Raw genomic sequence first — 11,426 nt, 5'->3', positions numbered from 1 at the left:
AGGCTGGCAGCCGCTGTCCCCTCCGGCCGAGGACGGTGGGAGCAGATCAATAAATCAAAACTCTCACTGCCCGCTCTGGTGTCAGGATGGGAACAGGAAGAGGAAGCACAGAACGAAGCCATTCATGTGTTAATGACAGCAGGAGGCTGTGCCTGTCCTGACTGCAGCCCTGGGATCCTGCCCAAATGGTTCTCGTCCCTCCGTGGGTTGCAGAGTGTCGAAAATCAAAATGTCCCTCAGACATTTTTGGAGGTTCCGGGCCCTGGTCAGAAGCATTTGAGACCCTGGCAGACAGCTGAAAACAGCTGTGATTTTGGATTTGAACCATGGAACGATTTACCAACCTTGCAGGAAGAACAAGAAGTCACAAAAGTTTAGATATTATAGTAGAAGTAGTCACAAAGTAAAGGGAAGAATTTTTTTAGTGCTGTACAGGGGGGTTTTAGGTCTTGTACATGGGGGTCAGAGGTTTTAAGATGGATTTGGGATTTGGGCCTGCCCTGTCCTCCCTCTTTCTCCTTCCTTGCCTCCATGTTCTTGGTGATGTTGGCACTCACAGATTGGTTTAGTGTAGAAAAGCACCATTTAATATAGGTAATAGGCATTGGGGAAAAACTGTAAACATGTAACATGTAATGTACCATATAAAAGATAGAAAAGCACCATTTAATATAGGTAATAGGCATTGGGAAAAACTGTAACCATGTAACACGTAATGTACCATATAAAAGATAGAAAAGCACCATTTAATATAGGTAATAGGCATTGGGAAAAACTGTAAACATGTAACACGTAATGTACCATATAAGAGATAGCAGCAGCCCTGGGCAGGGAGAGAAGAAGCAGTCGGGAGTCGGAGAGGATGTCAGGGTGTGTGTGTGCCTCTGCCTGAGCTGTGAGCAAACCACAGCAGCCTGAGAAGAAAATTTTTTAGATAACTTGCAATAAACTGCCTTGAGACCAGACAACAGAAGACTGCTGAGCCTTTCTTTGGAAGCACAGGTTGGAGGAGAGACTTTTCCACCACATGAAGCCAACCTAGGGTGGTCTTTGGCAGCAGAGATGCTGGGCTTCCCTCTCCTCTGGCTAAGCCACGAGAGCCCCCAAGGCTGGGCTCCAAAAGCATCAGCATCATCCTCCTCATCCCTTGGAGATGCTCTATTCGGGAGATCAGAGCTGGAGAAGAGCTCTGGGGTCGGGGTGTGTGAAGAAGGGTTGGATGTGCCGGGGTCAGGGAGTGATGGGGAGGATTTCCTGGGCTCGTTCCCGGCCACAGGGAATGCAGAGTGGTGCCACCGTGCCCTGAGAGCCGCCAGGAGCCGAGGTGGCAGCAGACACTCGTGGTCCCTCTTATCCCTGCTGGGTGTCCCTGGATCTCTAGCTGCTGGCTGGGAGCTCCTCGGGATTATTTATAGAAAGTTAATAAGGATCTGCAGGGCAGCTGTGAAGTAATGGCAGCTCTTACAGGTTTATTTTATTGAAACATTTTAACATTATCACAGCAATTCCTCTGTCAATATTTTGAAGCTGTTTCTGTCTTGTCAGTGAATTTTCCTGGGGACAGAGCGGGGCTGAGTGCTGGGTCCTGCACCTCACAGAGCAATAAAAGGAGTATTAATTACCAACTAATGCCATCCTCAGCACCCTCAGGGTGTTGATAATGTCCCACATATCCCTTTTAACCACAGCCCCTGGGGTGCTGCAACCCCCAGAGCCCCGAGCACCAGGCTGGGACCTTGGGGACAAGGAGGTGGCTGCAGAGGGGACCCTGACCCAGGTTCTGTGCCCAGCCCTGACACGGAATCACCAAGTTCTGCAGTCCCATGGAGCTTGTCCTGCCTTCCCCGGTGTGCTGGCTGCTCTCACCTGTTGCAGAGATATTGGATTGCATCCCTGAACGAATCTGGAATGTTAGAGACAATAAATACATTTTAAAGCCGGGGATGCAGAGTGTCAGCTGAGCCATTTCCCCTCAGTGAAAGGAGCTGGGAATGGGAGCAGTGGAATCACCACGATCCTATTTCAGACTTCACACGGCATCTGCAAGAACATCAGCACCATCCAAACAGCAACAATGCACAGTTTATGAGCACCTGAAGTGCCTGTTGTAGCTGTATTTACTCCATTAGGTTGTGTCACATCGCATTTCAGCTGCAGGATTCGAGGCTCAGGCTGCTCTCACGCTGCAGGAGGAAGGAGGAATCCTCCCAAGTGAGGGAAGGATCCCACACAGGTTCCTCACCATGGCAATTGCAAAGGGAATTGGGATGCTGGCAACATGGGTGGGCAGCACCTGCAGATGGGAACATGCAGGGAATGCAGCATCCGTGGCAGGCAGCATCTCCAGAAAAGGTCCCAAATCCCTCTCTAAGCTTGATAGGAGCAGATAAAATACAGTAGAATGAGGTAGAAAGGGGGTAAAAAAAGAGTATTCTGAAAAAAAACCCCAGGTATATAGGTAGGCAGAGAGACAGATGGGTAATTAAATGGAGAGAGATGAATAAATAGCTGAGCAGATAAATAGGTGTACAGCGCGTGTGTGAATGCACATTCTAGAGGCACAGGAAATTTCCACAGTCTGTTGTCCCTCCCACCTCCTTGTGCCCCCTCAGAATTCCCATTTCCTTTACAATTCCTGATTTGCACTGGTTTTGGAATGGTGGCTTCAGTGGCCAGGGCCGGTGGCTGGGCAGCAAGGGGTGGCAGTGCCACACCAATGTCCCCTGTGGGTCAGTGTCCCTGCATGGCAGAGGTAAGAGGGGACACATTCATCAGCACCGCCAGGGTTAGGGGTGACGGTGGCAATTGTTACAGACAATAATTTCTAAATTTTAACCATAGATGGAGGGGAAAAAAAACACTTTCTAATTAGCACAGTCATGGCTCCATGGAAACTTTGGGGCAGTTCTGTCTTTCTTCTGCTTTGGTGACTTCAGGAGAACATGAACCATCCAATTATCCAATCATTTCTACACCACCCGAGTAGCAGCTAAGAAAGGGGAAAGGTCAGCACATTCCAGAGAGCAGGACTAAAATGCCTTCATTTTCTCTAATATCTGTCTGTTTAATTACTGGAACAATTGTTTGAACATTTTAATATATTAATTTAGCAGGAGGATAATTGTATGATTACAAATTCACTTCTAATTGTGCGATTACAAATTCACATGGGCTGTGATCAACTGAAAAGCTGGAGCTTGTGCTGAAGTGAAATCTGGAATTTGTAGGAGAAAAAAAAAAAAAGGAAGAGGGGCATGTTTTGGTTTCCTGCTCCTTCCTTGGGGTGGGAGAATGCTTTGGGAATTGTGTGCTGTGTGTGGCATGCCAGGAGGGTGCTGGTCCCACTGGGGTGGGGCAGGGGCTGCCCTGGAAGGGGTGTGAAACCCCAGGGCTGACCTGGGGGAGAAGCAGCCATGAAAGCAAAAGAATTCAGGAATTCCTGGCTGAGCTTCTTGGAGGCTATTTGATCCTCATGCTCCTGGGAAGGGGTTGGCTCTGAGTCTTTTAATTTTTCCTGAAAAGGAGCCGATGAAACATCAACCCACAGCACCTGGGGATGGGCTTTTAACATAGCATTTCAGATTTTGCTTGAAAAGGTCTATATTGATAATTGATTAATTTATAGGCACTGGAGGCAGGGGTCCCTGAGCTGCTGCAGCCCTCCAGCCCCCAGAGACCCCTGAGTCCCCCGGGGTTGGGGGGACACGCTCGGCCCCAGGGGTTCTCAGGGGGTCCCAGGGAACTCCCTGGGAGGGCAGGGTGTGTCTCTGTGCAGATGGTATTTCTGCCACCACGAGCGAGGGAGAAAATTGGTCTTTTGACAGCTCTTCATAGAAATGTCACCGAGTGTAAACACGGGGTGACCTTTGCTGCTCCCCCCGCTCCTCGGGGAGCCGCCGGCAAATTCAATAACGCAGCCAGCGGGTCCTAAACGGTGTCACCTCCCTTCTGAAGTCAATTACCATCACATCCACCTGGCCTGCTGCCTTTGGTGGCACCTCTGCCCTCCAGGATGTTTGCAGGCACCTCCACAGCCCCTCCGGTCCCCAGGGTGTCCCCAAAGTGCCACCACTGCCCACACCCCACGTGGGGAGCGGGGTCAGGGCTCAGGCAGGGCAGGGTCCCTCTGCTAAAGGACACAGGGACCCAGGGGAAGTGAGATCCCTGCCCCCACATCCCCTGGGACATGCTCATCCCATCCCTGCAGCGTTCCTCCTGCTGATGCGATTTTCAGCGTTCCTCCCGCTGATGCGATTTTCAATTACAGAGAAGTTCCCAGATTTCTGCCTTTGTCCAGTATCTTCCAAAGTATCTCATTCCAGACAACAATTCTATAATCCAACCGTGACAGGACAATCAGTCACACTCTAAATTAAGCATCTCAAATAAGGATTTATTAGAATTAATCAGACAATTAATGTATGGCCATTAAATGGAGTTTATTAAAATACATCTAAGTGTATTAACTATTTAATAGGAGAGATCTTGGTTACGGAGTTGGCAAAAACCTTTAAAGTTGTCCCCTCTCTCCCAAATTCGGGTGGGCAGCACCATGGGGGTAGGATTGAGGGGAGGAGAAGGAGAAGGACAAGGAGAAATAGAAGGAGGAGGAGGAGGAAGAGAAGAAGGAGAAGGAGAAGGAGAAGGAGAAGGAGAAGGAGAAGGAGAAGGAGAAGGAGAAGGAGAAGGAGAAGGAGAAGGAGAAGGAGAAGGAGAAGGAGAAGGAGAAGGAGAAGGAGAAGGAGAAGGAGAAGGAGAAGGAGAAGGAGAAGGAGAAGAAGGCTGGTACCAGCACTTGAGCCCTTCCTGAGCCCCCTGGTGCAGTTTATCCCAGTCCCAGCTCCATGTCTGCTGCTGTCACTGCCTTTCTCTTCCCCCTCTCCTCTGAAGTGCCTCCATCACCTCGAGTGCCATCTCCAGCCACTCCAGAGCATCCCATTTATCCTTTGCACTTCTGCAGAGCTTTACACTTGCAAAGCAGCCCTCAACTAATTAATCAGATGTTAATGATTCCTCCAAGGTGCAGCCGAGCAGACAGCTATCAATCCTCGCCTCTCCCTCTGCATCTCCCCCGCCTCCACAATTAGATTGCAGCCGATTTTTTCTCCTACTTTGCTGTGTTTTCCCTGTGGCCTCCGTTGCGGGGAAGGACGGTGCAGCAGCATCCATCAGCCCCGTGCTCGTTAGCGCTCACTGAGCCCGGCTCGGCCGCCCTTCCTGCGGTAATTCCAGCCTGGGAGGGCAGGAAGGTCAGGCTGGGAGCAGGTAGGCAGGGAGAATGCACGGCCAGGCTGCGGATATTTGGGTTATTCTGGAGAAGCTGAAGGTGTTCTTAGAGAAATGACATGTCCCAGAGCCATCCCACGCCTGCCACCCTCTCCGTGGTGACCCAGGAGGGAGGTGGCAGCTGCCAGGTGTTCCCAGGCAGCTGGGAAGGGAGAAGGTGAAGGGCTGGGGGCTGCTCCCTCTCTCCTGGCAGTGGCTGTGTCCCCTCTGCAAACAGAGCTGACCTTCAGGAGAGCAAAACACCCCGTTCCCCCAAGCAGGATCTGTTCCTGCTATCCCAAACCAACCAGACACAAATCCTGTGGGATAAGGGTGGGGAGAGCTGCAGAAGCACCCAGCAACTGAGCTGGCAGCTTTTGGGGACCACCACCTCCTCCAGAAACCCAGAATGGGATCAGGGAAATCTCCTGGCTCCATGCAGTCTGCTGGGGATCTGATCCACTCTGCACTCCCCATTCCCAACAAAGTGCCAGGGAGGGGAGCAAGGGGAAAGGGCAAAGCAGAAATACGGGTTTTTATGATATGCAAAAATATTCCAAGACAATGCAAATGAAGCAATTTAGCCTTGCAGGCATTCCTCTGTGCACCATTATTAAAAGTTCCCAGCCTGGAGTTGCCATTTCTAATCACAAGTGGGATCCAAGGCAGGCACAGCCAGAGCTGGGGCTGGGCAGACGGGAGGAATGCAGGCCAGGGTCAGAGCCTGCTGTGCCCAAAGCCCCCAGGAACATCAACTCCGTGCTCAGGGGTCCATGGCAGGGCACAGGGAGGCTGGATGGGGTCCATGGAGGAATGAGTTTGAGTTTACTGAGCTCCCAGAAAACTCTGGGCAAGCCCTCGGGTCCTAGGATGGGACAGAGGGCTCCAAGCCACCCCCTGCCATCACATCCACACCCAGTGAACCTCTCACCCCTGAACTGGGAGCACTGGTGAGATGGGAGGAGCGTGGTCCGAGCAGAGGAGCAGGGGCACACGAGGGGGTCTGAAGGAGCACATGAAATCTGTAATTATAATTACAATAATGGCAACTCCGTGAGCAGCTGAACTCACCCCAGCAGTGGTGATATAACTTGGCAGGGCTTATCAGAAGGAGCTGCAGAGCCAATTAGGAATTAATGGTGCTGCAGCCATGGAGCAAGCACCCCTCACCCAGCCACTGGATTCTACTGGGAAAGCCTCTGCCCTCCCCAAATTCCCAAGTGAGGTCCCCTCCCAGTGACAATTGGGAATGCTGGCACTTGTCCCATGATGGCCCCTCGTGATCTTTATATTTTGTGATACCTTGTTTATCACAGTAATTCATTTAAAACCTGGCTATTCCTGCTCTTTGTGTGAATTTTCTCTTTCTGAAAGTCCACTCTTTTCACTTGGCATTTCTTCCTTTTTTTCCTCGGAGGAGTTATGAATTTCATTCTTTCACAGCCATTCCCAAACAGCCTGCTGCCTTCACATCCCCAGCTCATTCCTCTGCTGATTAGCCCCAGATCCAGAAGAGTTTCCTCTCCATTTGTATTTATAGCTACACTTACAAATGGTTTGGTGCAGAGGAATTTGGCAGAGCCCCGTGAAATAACCTGGAATGGGAGGGCTGAAAGGAGACACAGAGGAAGCAGCTTTTGTTTGGCCAAAGAAAAGTCCGAGGGGAGAGGAGAGGACGGACTTGGAAATGCAAAAGGCAGCTGAAGAAGAAAGTCACGCACCGCTGGCTCCTGTGGGGAAGAAAGGAGAATTTGGGCTTTGTGTGAAGGATAAAGGGGCTTTTCAGGCCAGGAAGGACAAGCAGCTGTCGGGAAAGGCTCAATCCCTGTTTGCTGCTGAGCTCCAGCGGTGGCTGCGAGCCCCGGGGCTCCCGGAGATGGGGACTGGCCTGGGACCAGCAGCGCTGAAATCCTGGGATCCTGCCCCTTTCCAGCCCCTGTCCCTGTCCCTGTCCCTGTCCCTGCCCCTGGCACCCCCTGCCCAACCACACCAAGGAGTCACTCCCCATTCCATAAGGGACTGTTATAAATGAAAATTTGTCCAGCCGAATTAATATGAAAAAATAAAATATTTATTTTGCAATCCAATTCTATCTAGCAAGCCACAAGGAAAGAACAGAGCAGGGGTCGACCCTGGGTGTGCAACAAGAATTCAGCCTCAGCAGAGGTTTCCCCGATGCCCACACACCTCCATCCTGGCCCAAGCGGTTTTTATAGAGAAAATTCCGCCTGAGGCCAAGATTTCAGCAATCAGTCTTTTCTTCTATTCAGAGTCCATATGTTAATAAGATTTCTTTTTTTGTGATGAGGGAGAACAATTCAGTGTCCGGAGTTGTTGAATCCCGTGATGAAATTTTACGGGAATGCGGGAATGCTGCATTCACATGGATCTGCCTGAGGATTTCCATGAATCCATCTCGGGTCCATGAGATCCATCTTGGGTCATTCATTGATGATCATCACCTGGGGTTCCTGTATCTCCCCAGCCATGGCCCATCCTCATCTCCTGGCGAGCCAAACCTTCTTACTTGTAAATCAGTTTCCAATATACACCCGGTCTCCTGCGAGGGTGGGGGGAATCCTAATACAAACGTGTATACTCCAACAAATATTCAATATCACATATGTCATATTAAAAATGGCGTGAATTATGTCTACTACATATATCAGGACTAACGATGTCAGACTAATTAATAAGCAATGGAAGTGTAAACAATGGTGTCAAAGGGAATTTAATTATTGGCAATATAATATGATTTTAATTAATAGAATTAGATTCTTTAATTGCATTAATAAAACCAAAAAACTAGCTCCAGGTCACTAATTTGATTGAAATTTCCAGATAAATAAGCTCCAGTTCTTCTCTCCTCACTGGGAGGATGGGCCATGGGAATGATGTGTGGCAGGACAAGGACCTGCTTGGTGTTACAGGACATGTGAAAGCACAACACGAGCCACTTGCTATTTGTAAGGTAAAGAAGAAAGTTTATTCTTTGACTCCAACTTTTATACTTTTTTAAAGGTGACATTGGATTGGAGAGTGAATGCGCCACCTCTCCAAAGACATTGGACAAACCACTAGTACATCAAGTTTCTCCACCCCTATGAAGGAATGCAAAACAATATGTTATTCATAGAAATGGTGTGAAAAAGTTTTCTAACAAAATATAAACTCAAAAAGCTTTAAAAAATCTTAAAAATCAAAGCAACACCTGCTGGCCCAACACATGGCAGTGCCAACACAGGTGACACCCGCCCAGCTGGTCCCTGGCAAGGGCTGGCAGCCCTGGGACCATGCCAGGGGTGCAAGACCCTTCTCACCCCAGTGACACCCCTGGCAGCCCAGCGTGGCCCCACGTCCTGCTGCTGGTCTGGGACAGCAGAGATCCACTGGGCAGGTGGAGAGGCTGCTGATGGCCTTGTGAGCACTGGGAAGAAGAGAGGAGCCCCAGATTTTTGGATTTTTCATGGAAGAGTCCGAGAATGTTTGAATTGCTGGTGGTGCCAGTGGTTCTGTGCAGCAGAGGGGCTCCAGCCGTGCGCGCAGCGTGCAGAGACAGCTCAGCTGGCCGGGCAGCACTTCCAATTACTGGTGATCAAAATCTAATTATTGACTTTAATAGGAGCTGAATCTGGCCTGAAGAATCCAGGAACAATTATTCTGGGTTCCTGTTACATTAAACAGGAGCGACAGGACAACTCCCTTTCCTTGTCGTGCAGAGATCAGAGCTGGAGAAAAGCTGAATAAAAACTTGGGCTGATGCATTTGGTTTTCTTCTCAGTCCAGGAATGGGAGCTGTGGCAGATGTCAGCCTAGGGACACCCCAGGGGTTCATGGAATCCCAGAATGGTTTGGGTTAGAAGGGAATTCAAAGCTCATCCAGTTCCACCCCCTTCCACTATCCCAGGTTGCTCCAAGCCCCATCCAACCTGGCCTTGGGCACATCCAGGGATGGGGCAGCCACAGCTGCTCTGGGCACCCTGTGCCACCACCCTCACAGAGAGGGTCCTCCCCACTGGCCTGTTCTGATGTAATGTTGTACTTGAGGCAATTAAAAAAAACTTAAGCTTGATAAAATGAAAGTTTCACTTTGCAGAAAGTTCTCGTGTGGAATTGACATTTTGCTGAAATAAGCACAGTTTCCCAAATCCCCACAGGAGTTTTTCTGTGGTTATTTACATTAATATGGAAACCAACAGGTAAATTATTAACACACCCCTGCCCATGCAGGGATAAAAGCCACTGTGCAGCTCAGGGATTCCTTTGTAGGGTTTTAAGCCCTGGGATGTTCTCCTTGGTGCTGTCCTGGCACCATGGGAGGGTTTCAGCCCTGTTTTCTCCCTCACTGTGCTGCAGGGCTCTGGAGCCCCACGGGAGCAGCATCTCCATCCCGTGGGATGCTGGGGACACCAGGCCTGACCTCCTGCCCCGCTGCCAGCTCGGAGCAGGGGCTGCTGCCAGCACCTCCCTGAGATTTATCACCTGTGGAAAGGTTTTTCCAGCTGTGCATCACCCACCCACTGGACTGTGACGGCTCTTTGTGAGCTGTGACGCCGTGCCCTGTAAAAGCTGTGTTTAGGATCCAGTTTAAAATTTGTATTTTCTACCACATAGAACATAACAGCTCCTTAGGAGCCCATTCAGCCACTATCAGAGGGATGTGTTTGTGGAGTTGTTTTTGAAGGAATACATTTATTTAGAGGCTGTTTTGAGGAGCTGTCCCAGGGCGCTGCCCTCAGGCTGCCCACTCACCTCAGGAGATCCTGAGGGGACAAAAACCACACAGATGGAAGAAATCCTTCTCTGGCACACGTTTCCCAGAGAAGCCACATCCCTGGAAGTGTCCAAGGCCAGCCCAGTGCTGGTGCTACCCTGTCTCCCTCCCAAGCAGGAGCTCCCAGGTGAGCAGCAGGTCTGAGGTGGGCAGGCAGCCAGCAAAAGCAGAGTATCGGCTCCAAAAAAAAGGCACAAAGCCACTTTTTGGGACAAAATTTTCCTTTGTTTCTAGCAAAAAAGCATATTTATGGGTTAATCAACATCTACGATTGGCCTCTGAAAAAATACACTCAGGTAGACTGAAATTAGTCATTCAAATTAACTATAAATTAAGATCAGCCTAATTTACTTCCATTAAAATGGAAAAGCATATTATCTCCCATTCAAAGGAATTTGTATTTGATGCAAATAGGACAAATTCAGAAAGTTTGGAAATGTTCTCTGATTGTTCATTTGCATCGTTAACCGGCAGAGAATGGGCCTGTGATTTCAAAATGGGAGAACAGAAGGAACAATAATTAGTTATGTAAATAATGTGGCATTCTTGTTTATAATTAGTCCAAGAATAAAATAAAATTCACGCATGTCACAGGACTCATTTTCGTATGCAAATGAACAATCAAAATTATAAACAGTAATAATGCAGTTTGGGAGAATGTGGCATTTTTAATTTATTAGCCCAAGCTGAAGCCAGAGATGATTCCAGTTGATGCTGGGAGATTTCAAAGGTACCTCCACAATGGAAAAAACATCCAAAAAAATAGAAAAATGAGAGAGAGAGGGAGGAAACAGGGTGGGATCACCTGTTGAAGTTGCTCCTGAGGGGAGAGCAGTGCAGAATTCCCTGTGGGGAGGGGATGGGAATGCCACCAGCCCCTGCGCTGGGTCCTGCACCAGGAATGCTCCTCCTTAACAAAAACCTGCAGGGATGTGGGAATGCTTTAAACTTCCCGAAGATTGCCATGTAACCACTGAGATGGGCTGGTTTTTTCCAGGGAAGTGCGGTGGAGAAGGGAGCTGAGGCTGCAGAAGTTCCTGCTGGGGTCTGACATTCCACAGGCACGGAGGTGGACGTGTCACAGAGAGGGTCACAGATCCATCACTGGGTGACACAGGCCCATGGGGATAACACTTCCACATCCCTAAAAAATCCACACTTCCATTCCTGTCCATCTCATTTCAGTCCCCACCACAAATTTTGGCCCCAGTGGTTCAACACCAGCAGATTTTGACAATGACAGGAGCTTGGAATTGTCTCTTCCTTTTCTGTCCCCTGTGGCTGAGGCCTGGGACATGAGCATCACTCCTAATTTTTTGACTTAACTCCCATCCAGGCTCCTTAGAGCCCCTGCCAAGGGCACAGAGGAGCCTCAGCCCTCCCTGTC

This window comes from Lonchura striata, chromosome 15 (assembly GCF_050655825.1).
Source record: "Lonchura striata isolate lonStrDom1 chromosome 15, ASM5065582v1, whole genome shotgun sequence".
Lineage (NCBI taxonomy): Eukaryota > Metazoa > Chordata > Aves > Passeriformes > Estrildidae > Lonchura > Lonchura striata.
The sequence above is the reverse complement of the archived record's forward strand: the minus strand, read 5'-3'. Positions refer to the sequence as shown.